At 47.3% G+C, this 13,446-nt stretch overlaps 1 protein-coding gene across 1 annotated transcript in view; it reads left to right on the forward strand.

The window, feature by feature from the left end:
• Positions 1–13,446, forward strand: part of DOK6 (docking protein 6) — a 521,007-nt gene that overhangs the window by 161,888 nt on the left and 345,673 nt on the right. The window lies entirely within an intron of this gene.

Genomic DNA, 13,446 nt, shown 5'->3' on the forward strand with positions numbered 1-13,446 from the left:
GGGTGTTCGGAAATCAGCCCCCACTATTGCACTCTTTCTCCCTCTGCCCAAGGACTGATACTCAGACAGAGGTATATTATTAACAAGGGTCTTTATTGGTGACACCCACTGCAGATCTTCTTACAACGATGCAAGGTCTCAGAGGCTCCATACCTCTGGATGTTGCTTTGCCCTGATAGTATAGGACATCTGTGGCTGAATCAGATGTTCCCCCAACCCAAAGGCTGGGGGTGAGCATGCTCATCCTACCATGGGAGAGCCTCATAGCTCTATTGCTTCCTCTCTCCTCCAGAGCAGGAACAGGACTGACTCTAAATTTGGCACTCCCCTAATTAGGAACAGAAGGGACGGGCTCATGGTCTACTGTATACCTATCCCTGATAAGCTTACACAGGCCATGAGTCACCACCTTACTTCTGTCCATCATAGAGGAGCATGGGTGGGGGTCACAAGCCCATAAGATTAACCCTTACAGTCTGCAGCTAACAGGACTTACATAACAGGGTGGGAAAAGATAGGCAGAAAGACATACTGTACCCTGTTACATATACATATACACACATATATATATATATATATATATATATATATATATATATATACACAGATATATATGTATATGTGATCTAGATAATGATCTATAAAGTGACATTACCACCTCTTTCTGCTGTTAATACATTTTCATGTACAGCCCAGCATACAGCTGGTTCTCTTTGCTGTGGACATTACTTCACTATTTTTAAAACAGTTGAAATAATGACTCCCAGGTCTCTTTCCTCTGTGGTAATTAATATTATAGTACTATTAATCCTGTATTCTGCTTCTGGATTTTTTGTGGCCCAAGTGTAATGTATCTTAGCGTTCCTACAGTACCAGCAGGCCATTGAAATGACCTAGATCACAAAGTTGCATGGCTTTTATTTGAAAACAAACTGATATATTTCATATAAGAAAAATGATATAATGCCTTCCAACCAAACCTCCACTGGGAAATAAAATAAGAAACTGTGATGATTTAAGTTGTATTAATATCTGCAGGCAGTATCTATATAGAAGCACATTTATGCGAGACAAGCCAAAAGTATATACATTATGTGCACAAAAAGAAAATCATAGACATGTATATTAACAGTTTCCAATATTTTGTATTTGTTCCTGTGCATGGTATTACATAATTTTAGTAAACTGTAGTACATCCATATTTTTCACAAATCTGCTAATACTTTAAGTGCACACAGCAGTTTGCATTGATTAACATTAACCCAGTTTGAACGATACTTGAAACATGTTCTACAGTGACTGGATTAGTGAGAGATTTGAAGGGGCCTGATTATCTGATAACACACCCTGTGTGGCATTATATTTTAATACTGCTTTTTATTCTCTCTCCTGACAACCGAGTTTCAGTATGAAGCCAAGCTATATTGTTTCATCACAAACGTTAAAAAAAAATGTTTTATTTTAAAGATTTATAAAATCAATGGCAGTCACTAAAATCATTGTTTTGAAGAGGGGACATCGTACTTCATTGTTACTGTGTATACGTAGCAACTTTGGCATGTATTATTATTATTATTATTAAAGTGGAAATGCGGTAACAGAAGTCATTTTGTAAAAAGAGTCCTTTGTTGAAATTATTCTTTGTGCAAAAATACTGCACAGCCACATTTTTATGGCATATGCACCTTCTTGAATAGATAACATAAGACAGTAATAGAATTAATAATGTGTCTTACCTTGTCTTATTGAATAAAAGATTTATACCAAGAAATAATTTGGTTCATATTTAATTTCCATAGTGAAGTTAAATACTATAGGTAGATATATAATTTCTATAGGTTTACAATTGTATAGGTTTCCTTTTTCATTATACTCTTCTTAACTCTTCCACTTTTAATCAGTATGGGTGGGCACTTTCACTAGGATTTTGATTATAAAAATAAGGCCCAGATACAGTACACTAAGATCTATTTGGCTTATTAACGTGGCATTAACTCAAATGCACATCATGCTCATACAGTAGTAACACATCCCATGAAGTGACTAATGTAACTTTACTCCAGTTTTGCTCATTTAAATAATGCAGCATTCATTTTTATGGATGTTAGTGATAATGAGATGTAAAATACATTTTTACCATAACAGTCTGTTAAGATCAACACAGCGACTTAAAAACATAACATTAAGGTCATAACTATTCAACACGTGGAGACATAACCGTGAACAAACCTGAGGCACCTACTGTAGGAAACGAGATTTGGAATATGCAAATTATGTATGTTTATCTTTATTTGTACAGTATAGTGCCATCCATGTGCGTAGAGCTTTACAGCAATGATCCACATGACAAAATAGTAAAAAATGTATTCAAATTTGCATATTTCCTACTTCCAAATATGGAAAGTTTATAAGTAGGAAATATGACATTTGAATATAATAATAGTTTGTTCTTGTATAGCGCTATTAGTTTTATGTAGCACTTTAGAGAAATTTTGCAGACGCAGTCCCTGCACAGTGAGCTTACAATCTATGTTTTTTGAGCCAGAGGCATGTGGAGATAAAGTGACTTGCCCAGGGTCACAAGGAGCCGACACCAGGAATTGAACCAGGTTCCCCTGCTTAAAACTCAGTGCCCGTCAGTGTCTTTACTCACTGAGCTGCTCCTTCTCTAATATAATTGATACAACATGTATCAATATGAAACTTATAAAGGAGAAACCTATACAATATAAATTAACTGGTGCAACAATGATGGACTGGAATGCCCAATGACCTATTAACCTATTTAGTGATGAAATATAATGTTATGATATACAGTACTCATATTTCTATGTAGCGCACTTTCTCCCAATCCCTTGGAGGATGTGTGGCTACGGTGTGTGTGGTGCAATACCTGTGGCTCACAGGAGGTCTGATCCTCTGCTACAGGGAGCCTGGAGTGTATACTGGTATGGTGTTCTTCAGCGCCTCCACATGTAACAGATTCTACTGTGTGGAATTACCCTTTACAGGACATTATCTTTATATATATATATGCAAATACAACTGTATGCTCATCTGCATGTCTTAGGCAGGTCTGCAACCCCGCCTTTCCCCATTATCACCCAGCATACAGCACTTCCACTGCAGCAAGGGATTCTGGGAAATGACATGCAAATGAGCACACAGTGTCACTTTTTGCCTCAAAAACCATTTTTAACATGGTTCCATGCAGCAAGCTTAAGCCTATATGCTCATTTGCATGTCATTTCCCAGAATCCCTTGCTGCAGTGGAAGTGCTGTATACTGGGTGATAATGGGGAAAGGCGGGGTTGCAGACCTGCCTAAGACATGCAGATGAGCATACAGTTGTATTTGCATATTTGCTTTCCTGTGGAGGGTTTTTGTCACTTTTTTTACTCACCATAACTTAGCTCAGTATTATGGTATATATATATATATATATATATATATATATATATATATATATATATATATATATATATATATATATATATATATATATATATATATATATATATATATATATATATATATATATATATACACACACACACACACACTGGCGACACACTTTATTGAAGTGTGGCCAGTTCCGCAAGCCGGGAGATTTCCCGGCTTGCAAGTGGCAGCCCCTCGGCGTGCCGCGCGTCTCCGATGCGCGGTCACGCGTCATCGGGTGCCTGCGCCCCCTGCACGCGCGTCCAGGGCTCCCCGAGGGAGCCCTGGTGTCCCGCGATGTGGGGGACGGCGGCAGGGGGTTCCGGGGGACCCGGCGGACCCGGCAGCGGTAGGGAGAGCGCCCCGATCGGAGGGCGCTCTTCCGCTGCTTTGGCGCGCGCCCGGCACCCTCCGGCGCGCGCCAGGATACTGCTGCGGCCGAGAACGGGCAAATGCTCGAATAAACTCGGCCGCAGCAGTATATATATATATATATATATATATATACATATACATATACATATACATATACATATATATATATATATATATATATATATATATATATATATATATATATATATATATATATATATATAGCCATGCATAATAATGACTGCGTACATCTTCCCTGTTGGCAGTAAGCCCTGGTAAGTACAGGCCTGCCAACAGTAGTAGTGCCCTTTGCCCTGTGCCCTGTGTAAGGAGGGGAGTGGCTGTATGCTCTGAGTCCCTGGATAGTGACATCAGAGATACGCCTGCCCCCTGAGGTATAAAGGGCACAACACTGTCAGTTAGTGTGGTTGGCAAAGTAGTGGCAAGTGTTAGCCAGCAGTTGTGTGAAGCGGTTGAAGGAATACTTTTGTGACCCTAGTGCTGTAACTAGCGGTAGCAGAGTGACCAATTAAGTCTGTCTAAGCCACGCTGTGTCCAGGGACCTGGCGCAGTGGTGATCTCCCTAGGAGAAAGGGAATCCCACTTCAATACGGGAGGGCGTACCTGGCAAAGGGACAGCACGGAGAGATGTGCGGCTAGAGCCGGCAGCTGCATGGGGCAGTCTGCTACATCCCAACCTACAATAAAGATGTCATGTTCCAAGATACCTCCACTGTGTGAGTGTGAGATTACTCTGCAGTGGCAGTCACCACCGAGAAGGAGTTCCTCACCAGGACAATCTCCCTGCGGAAGCATAGATCCTGATGAGGTGGAGGCGCTGCACGTGAAGTAAGTTGGACTCGTAACCACTACCTCAGATACCTGTCCTGATGATATCCTCTATAACACCAAGCGGGAGACTCAGGAGTCCTGTTACTTGCAGGTGCACCACCACACACGACCTTGTAATGGGGGACCGGTTAGACCACACGGGCCAATGTGAGATTGGGTGGGTCAGACAAGGGGGGTCCAGCCGTTACAATTGGAGGCGCTGCTGAGATACCTGTTAACAGGACAGGCTTTTGCTAGGCACACATTAGGAAACAGGGAGAGTGTCTGCTGCCACTTTGTGCTGCGTGGGACGGAGCCAGGGGTAGTCAGGGAGATGCTGGAGCTGCATGCCGCAAAGACGCCTTGGGATCCGTTAGGGGTTAGTGAGTCTGGAGCAGGGGGCTATTGCTGTTCTAGTCGCCTTGAGGTAGCGCTAGCGGGGGACGCCTGAAGGGGTAAACTGGTAACTTAGGGCAGGAATTCTGGAAGGGTCCGCACTAGGCTAGCCAAAAGTAGGTCGACGCCCAAAGTACTGCATGGAAGAGCCAGAGTACTCTAGTCTCCATTCCAGATCACTTACCAAGGAGCACAGACTGGAGGAACGTGTTACAGTAGACACAGAAAGAGTGAGCCTAGCCTGAGGTAGTGCAAACACGAGTCAGATCTACGTTAAGTACACAAGGTGGTGCACAAGGCATGTTTATTGTACGGATGTGGTAGCTGCCCCGCAGAGCGGAGCTCCACGTACAGGAAATCAGTGTTCAACGATCAAGAGAGACCTGTCAGAATGGAGGATCTGCACAGAGAAGAAGGTCCAGGATGGCAGGGAGAGAGAACCGTCAGAATGGAGGATCTGCACAGAGTAGAAGGTCCAGGATGGCGGGGAGAGAGAACCACAAGAATGGAGGATCTGCATAGAGTAGAAGGTCCAGGATTGCGGTCAGAGGAAGAACACGCATATGAACTGTGCGTGGACGAAGAACAAGCTACAGAAGAGACTTTTGTGAGCTTGTTGTGGAATGGCGTGACAGCCGTGGCTGAGCCGTGTTTAGCATGTTTTTGTTCTTGGGATGATACCCCTGAGAATGATGAGCATGACAGTGTTATCCGATGGGAGGAACGAAATGGACTTTGTTATACCCCAATTAACAAACAGCCAGACGCTGCCTTCAATGGGAAAAAGGACAATACTTACCAAGATGGCGGTTCCCGCGTTCCCGGGACACCGCGTGGGCATGCTGCAGAAAGTCTTGCAACTTTGCAGTTTGCTAATTGTTGGTCAGGATTGGCGCCAACGAGAAAACTCCACCCCGATGGGGAGTTTGGCGCGAAAACTGGAGCCGCGCCCTCATGGACTATGACTCACACTGCACCTGTGCTGGGTCAGCCTACAAGTCTACGAGACATCCCCCTAGTTTCAACCAGGGGGAGTGGTTTGCAGTTCCACCGGATATTGATGGAGAAAGAAGGAGGAGGGGTTGCCAAACCCGCCCCTGCCCTTCAGTTGCGAAGAGCCATTGACCAGTACAGACCTCTGAAACGAGTGCCTCCGCTGGTGAATATGGCTGCAGTTGCTGATAAAGTGGACCAGAGTCCGTTGATCTCTACTCATCCCTACTCGGCTCCAGGAGGCTTCCTGATCATCCGGGTAGAGGGTGTGGAGACTGTGGCGTGTCTTTGCCTGCAGTGCCGACTGCCAGGCGGAGCCGTGGGCAGTGAAGCCCGATGCCCCCACTGTGGACTGCAGTACATGTGGCCCATGACCACTTTTGTACCGGTACAAGCGGTGGGAGTAGCAAGAAATGTCCCGATGCCGATCGATGAGCAGCCGGGAGCACTATGGACTGAGAGTGCAGGTCCCGCGGAGTTGGAGTCAGGTTCGGTGCTCCCGACGGAGAAACCCAGCCATCGGAGAGGTGATCACTGAGGAGCCCATCGCCGGTCTCCTACTGGGATGCCTCGGCCGAATTGCAAGTTAGAATCCTCGGATGAGGAGTGTGCTAGGCTGTCGAGTAAGATGGTCATAAAGAGAGACTGTCATACTATTGGTACGCCATGGAGAAATGCCATTCCCTGTGGTGTAGAGACGCGGAGTAGAGTGTCTCCAGTACCGCGACCACCCGATCGCCGGAGTCCCACTGCCGTGGTGACTAGTGGATCGGAAGGAGGTCGATACACCCCGACCCTGCGAGGTACTAAGATGACACAGTGCCTGTCGCAGACCCAGGGGGTGGAGGAGAAAGAAGAGCGAGTCCAGAGCCAGACTGGATCGCGCAGCAGACGGGCGTTGCCGGATGTCCTCATGGAGGAAGAGATCCCGATTGGGGATCCAACCCAAGATGGCGTCGAGCACGTGCGTGCACGGAGGTGATTCCGGATGACCAGAGCGGCATCGAGTGGGAGATGATTGCGCCTCTGCGGTCGAGCAGCGGAAGTCGTTCACCTCCTGCCAGACGGAATGGGCGCTCGAGTCGGAGAGTGAAGAGCCCAACTGCCGGTGAGAAAGAGAGACTTTGTGCCGAAGCCGAGACAGGTATTGCTGGGGAGCAGGTCGTAACCCTGCCTATACCTACGGCTCGGTCCCGTCCCCAAACCCCGTCCACACCCAAGGTTAGCCCCAAGGCCCTAGCTAAAGCCCCTGTCACCGTCACTATTTCATTCGGGTCCAGTTCTAGCTTAGGGTTGTCAGGGGATTCCCGGGGTCCTATCCAAGAACGGACAGGAAGCCTGGACTGGGGAACGTCCGATGATGGATCGGAGGGTGGAGGGAGGATTTCTCGACGTGGGTCGATGGCCAGCGAGAGTTATAGCGCGCTGGGTATTGAGGGCGGACACTGGTCACAGAGTAAGAGCCAAGTGGAACGATCTGAGGGTACGTCCGGGGTATCTTCGGGTGGGCCTGATGAGGAGTCAATAGAGGAGTCTATAGAACCTAGCTCCGAAGAACGGAAGGAGACTAGGTGGTGGGCCCCGTTGTACGAGGGGTATGTTGCTTGGTTCGACCGCACCCGATTTATCCTAGAAAGGGAGGGGGTGGTTGATCACTGGTGGGCTGCCGGTGACTTTGATGACGAGGCATACCTTAGGGCCCTAAGGGTAAGGTGGGATCGCATCCAGGCAGGCCTTATTATCCCAAAGGGGTCCGCAGGGTTGGATGACCCGGTAGAGACCGATGAGCCCCTGTCATGGGTGCTGCCCGGGGCGGCTGGTGAAAGTAAGTTGACCAGGGCTTGCCGAGCTGAACGGGCTATTGCGGCAAAATACAGAAGGTCGCATGGGCTTGATTACCCGTATGTCCCGGAACCTCTAATGAGAGAGATAGAGGAGAATAGGGAGAGATGGCTTAGAAACGATATCCAGCACTATTTCGTAGAAAAAGGGGGAGCCATTAATGGAATTCAGGCCGAGCAGAGGGTAGCTCAACTGATGCGAGTCTGGAAGATAGGACGCAGTGTGTACATGCACAAAGTGGTGTATTGCAATGAGCGAGGGATACCACGGGAATACAGCGTGACTGTGCATGATGCCGCGGGGCGGGAGGTGAAGAAGCCAGATCCTCGACATTACTATTGAGTGCCAAATTAGAGTGGCCTGCTTTTTCGTTAGCGCTCCCTGCTGGTCAGTGAGTGAGATGGGCTTGCATTATTATGTCAATGTGATGATGTTTGCCATGTTATTTGTGTGTTCTTTTGCAGTGTTTCCTGGTGCAAGGTACACCAAATTTAGGTACCAGCCGGGACGGTGGGTATTAACCAGGGGCGTATGTAGCCATGCATAATAATGACTGCGTACATCTTCCCTGTTGGCAGTAAGCCCTGGTAAGTACAGGCCTGCCAACAGTAGTTATGGAGGTTTTCCCTCACACCCTGGTGTGGTGCCCTGTGTAAGGAGGGGAGTGGCTGTATGCTCTGAGTCCCTGGATAGTGACATCAGAGATGCGCCTGCCCCCTGAGGTATAAAGGGCACAACACTGTCAGTTAGTGTGGTTGGCAAAGTAGTGGCAAGTGTTAGCCAGCAGTTGTGTGAAGCGGTTGAAGGAATACTTTTGTGACCCTAGTGCTGTAACTAGCGGTAGCAGAGTGACCAATTAAGTCTGTCTAAGCCACGCTGTGTCCAGGGACCTGGCGCAGTGGTGATCTCCCTAGGAGAAAGGGAATCCCACTTCAATACGGGAGGGCGTACCTGGCAAAGGGACAGCACGGAGAGATGTGCGGCTAGAGCCGGCAGCTGCATGGGGCAGTCTGCTACATCCCAACCTACAATAAAGATGTCATGTTCCAAGATACCTCCACTGTGTGAGTGTGAGATTACTCTGCAGTGGCAGTCACCACCGAGAAGGAGTTCCTCACCAGGACAATCTCCCTGCGGAAGCATAGATCCTGATGAGGTGGAGGCGCTGCACGTGAAGTAAGTTGGACTCGTAACCACTACCTCAGATACCTGTCCTGATGATATCCTCTATAACACCAAGCGGGAGACTCAGGAGTCCTGTTACTTGCAGGTGCACCACCACACACGACCTTGTAATGGGGGACCGGTTAGACCACACAGGCCAATGTGAGATTGGGTGGGTCAGACAAGGGGGGTCCAGCCGCTACATATATATAATCAAAAAATAAATAGATGATACCGTTCTGTGGCTAACAAAATGCTTTTATTTGTGCGAGCTTTCGAGATACACTGATCTCTTCTTCCGGCGATGTTACAATGAATGAAGCAAGCAAAAGCTATACTATAAACAGTGTCTATTGGAATGTTATCTGGGCTGGTCCTTCCCTCGGTGTGGATGTGTTTTATGGCTGGAGGTGTCAAAAGGTTACTGTAAGCAAGTGATGAAAGAGTGTGTATGTGTATCAGTGTGAATAAAAATGAATGGAGAGCCCACAGTATATACAGTGCTTTACAAAAGGTGTGTGTGGAGTGGGAGTGGATATAAATGGTGTGGGTGGGTGTGGAAATGTGAGAGTTAGTAGCACAACTAAAAGTGTGTGTGGATACTTTGTGGTCCCTATTGGTGTATATGGATGGAAAAACAAGGAGTATAAGTATGTGTGAGAGACAGCTGTGTGTGCATACATATAACACAGTATGTACAGACATGGCCTGTAGCGCTCATGGGAAGAGAGTTCACTTGTGTCAGTAATGACTCATAAAATTTCGATCTCTGTTTAGGCCACTGCTAAGTGTCCCGAACAGTTGCATACATTTGTATTCATGCAACCGTCTCTCTTTCGGTGTTTTAAGATTACCTTTGAGTATGGCAACCCTCAGATCGTTCATCTTATGGCCAGAGTCAGGGAAATGTTCGCCAACAGGACTGTCTCTTGTTCCGCGTGTGATGCTGTGGCGATGCAGGTTCATTCTCTTGTTTAGCCCCTGCCCCGTCTCACCTATGTAGTAGCAGCCTCCTGGGCATTTCATGCACATGATGAGGTACACGACATTGCTGGAGGAACAGATGAACCTTCCTCTGATTTTGTATTCCCGATTCCTGTGTGGTATTTGTATTGTGTCCGCTGTGTAGAGCATTGCGCAGGTTTTGCATCTTGGGTCCTGGCATGGTTTTGTCCCACATTCAGTTGTACTACTGAATACTTTACTCCTCACCATAATATTCTTGAGATTATGGGGTTGTATTTTTGATAATAAGGGTGCTTCAGGGAAGACCTGTTGCAGTCTTGTATCTTCCTGGAGGATGGGTTGTAGTTTCCTGGCGATCTTGCGTAGGGCTCCTAGGTGTGGGTTATATGTGACAACCAACAAGTACCCTGTCGCTTGTCTCCTTCTGTTTGTATTCAAGGAGATCACTTCTTGGTATTCTGGTGGCTTTGTGAATTTGCTGGTCTACAATTCTGTGGTTATATCCAAGGTTTATAAAGTCTGATCTCAAGGCTTTAATCCGCTGGTCTCTGTCTGCTGTGTCGGAGCATATCCGGTTGTATCGTATGGCTTGACTGTAGATGGTTGCATGTTTGGTGTGTGTCGGGTGGAAGCTGTTGTCCCTCAAATAGCTGGCTCTGTCTGTAGGTTTGCGGTATACAGAAGTCTGCAGTTGGTTGTTCTTTATAGTGATGGTGGTGTCTAGGAAATGTACGTCATCCGGGGAATGGGTGAGTTTGAGGTTGATGGTCTGGTGGAACGTATTGAAGTTGTCATAGAACTGTAGGAGGTCCTGTTCGCCAGAGGTCCAAATCAGGAGGATGTCATCGATGTAGCGAAGGTATGTAAGGGGTTTCAAGTGACAGGTGGAAAGAAAGTCACTTTCCAGTTTTGCGCAGAACAGATTGGCATACTGTGGCGCCATCCGAGTACCCATAGCGATCCCGGTTGTCTAGAGGTATGTGTCATTTCCAAATGTGAAGTAGTTATGGGTCAGAATAAATTCGATGCATTTAGTCACTGTCTCTGTGAGTGGCTCCTGCGGTCCCAGAAAGTATCTGTATATAGTATTTATAGTATAGCTTTTGCTTGCTTCATTCATTGTAACTTCGCCGGAAGAAGAGATCAGTGTATCTCGAAAGCTCGCACAAATAAAAGCATTTCGTTAGCCACAGAACGGTATCATCTATTTATTTTTTGATTATTGAAGCTCGGCTAACACGGTACTGATACCACTACATATATATATATATATATATAGTGGTATCAGTACCGTGTTAGCCGAGCTTCAATAATATATATATATATATAAATAACCACACCACTGGGTAAAACATTAAATAACAGCTTTACTGCAGACCAAGAGTATAGCTACTGGTTACAGCATACCCGCCAGCCTCGCACGGCCGTAACCACCCTCCAAGTGTCCCACAGTACCTGATGGGGCCCTCGGGCACCGAACCACCCTGATGTCCACAAGGAGATAACCCCTCACCCTTATGTGGTCAGCGCTGCCACTATAGTATGTGTTGGTGCACTTGTGCGTGGGGTACCTGCTGGGTGCGTCAGCACCTGGGCGCGCTGCGTTCTCCGGTGGGATACACGGACCCAATGATGATCAGTGACTCCGGTGCTCCTGCCTCTGTGTGGTGTGGTCCCCCGCATGGGGTGTCCACCTCAAGGATAGTCTTTTCCATGGGGTGGTCGGGTCCCAGACCACCAAGGGCCAGGATGCTGCTGTGTCCTGGCTGTGTCCCTCACTACAAGCTACAGGGGCAGTAAACCTATCTATGGGCCTGTCCCTGTAGCAGCCACAAACTGAGGAGAGTTGGCTGGGGCCTCAGGGTTCTCTCTGGCCTAGTGCAGATGCCACAGGCACCTGCACACTCACACCCTACCCCTTCGGTGTCCAGCTTCCAACTAACGTGGCTGCAGCGCACAAAATTTATCTATATTCCCCTTCCAGGGAAGCCGCAGCCTTATTGGCTGATTCGCACCATGTGTTCCTTGCCCCTATGCATTATTGGGCTTGTACTTCCGCACCGAGCCTACTCTAACCAATGCGCCTCACGCGCCTGTACTGTGCATGTGCGGCATCTTGCACATGCGCAATAAAATCCAAGATGGCGACGCCCTGCACAGGGCGCTGCCGGAGCCCTCAGCGAGCCTGTCGCCCGCCGCAACTACCCGCAGCACCGGCGCTCGTCCGGTACACGCCCACTCCACCTCTGGCAGCCGCACGGCCCCGCAGTGCTCCTGCCCGCAGTGGGTGGTGAGAGGGACTGAGGGGAGCCCAGAGGGAGACCCTGCCACAACTATATAAAGTAAGTGACCAATATGATGCAAATAACTGCATCAATGATATAAAAAGAATTACATAATTCTCTAAGGAGAGCCAAATGTGAAATATAAAATATACAAAAATAATATGTGAATCAATAGTGAAAAGTAATAATAAAATTATTTATATTATACCTTGATACAATACAGACATAATACAAAAAATATTAATGATAAATTCTTAATATCTTCTGCACAATTTAAAATGCGTCTATCAATAAACTTAGATAGAAGATGAGACACGCACGCAGTCACATAGGTAACAGGGGTGGGGTACCGGTGCGCTGGTTCTGGGGAGCACCTGAAGTCCCAATATGATCCAGTAAACAATGAAGAAACAGGCACATTAAACCTCCTTGATGATTAAGACTGTGTGCCTGTTTCTTCATTGTTTACACTATCAATAAACATAACACACATTCTGTTACTCTGGGCTCAACACAAACTAGACGAGACCCCTGGTACTGAGATGGGAATAACAATAAACACCAACCACAGGCACGGGGACAACATCCGGAGTGTAGGATAGTCTTGGTAGCCAGGTCTGGGGCGGAGAGGTCAGGGTAGTCGTAATACTTGCAAAGATCAGAGTAGGAGAGGTCCAGAACGTAGATGGTACTAAAGCCGAGGTCAGGGTTGAAGAGAGGAGGATAGTCGAGGTGCAATGCCGTGGTCAGGGTTTAAGGATGAGCGGAGAGTCCGAGATAGTCGATTTCAGTATTCCAGATATGCGGATGGTCCAAAGGCATGCCGGGTTTGTACACAAGGGGTCAATCTAGAATGCAAGGCAACAGAGCAGGGACAAGGTAAGGTTAGCAGAGGTTGACACAGAGTAACAAGAATCTATGCTCAGCCAAAGTACCAGTGGCACAGCTGAGCATATATAGGTAAAACTAGCCAATCCCCAAGGGGGTGCAGCTTGAGGCGTGGCCTCCGTGGAAGACTGATAGGCTGGGTCCGAGATCCAGGTGTAGCTGCTAGAGCTGATGATCAGTAGTTGCCATGGAGCTTGGGAGCGTTGCACACGTGTCATGTGCGCGCGCCGCACACTGGAAGCGTGTAGCGCAATTTGGGGGCGGA

Source organism: Ascaphus truei, chromosome 2 (genome assembly GCF_040206685.1).
Source record: "Ascaphus truei isolate aAscTru1 chromosome 2, aAscTru1.hap1, whole genome shotgun sequence".
In the NCBI taxonomy this organism is placed as follows: domain Eukaryota; kingdom Metazoa; phylum Chordata; class Amphibia; order Anura; family Ascaphidae; genus Ascaphus; species Ascaphus truei.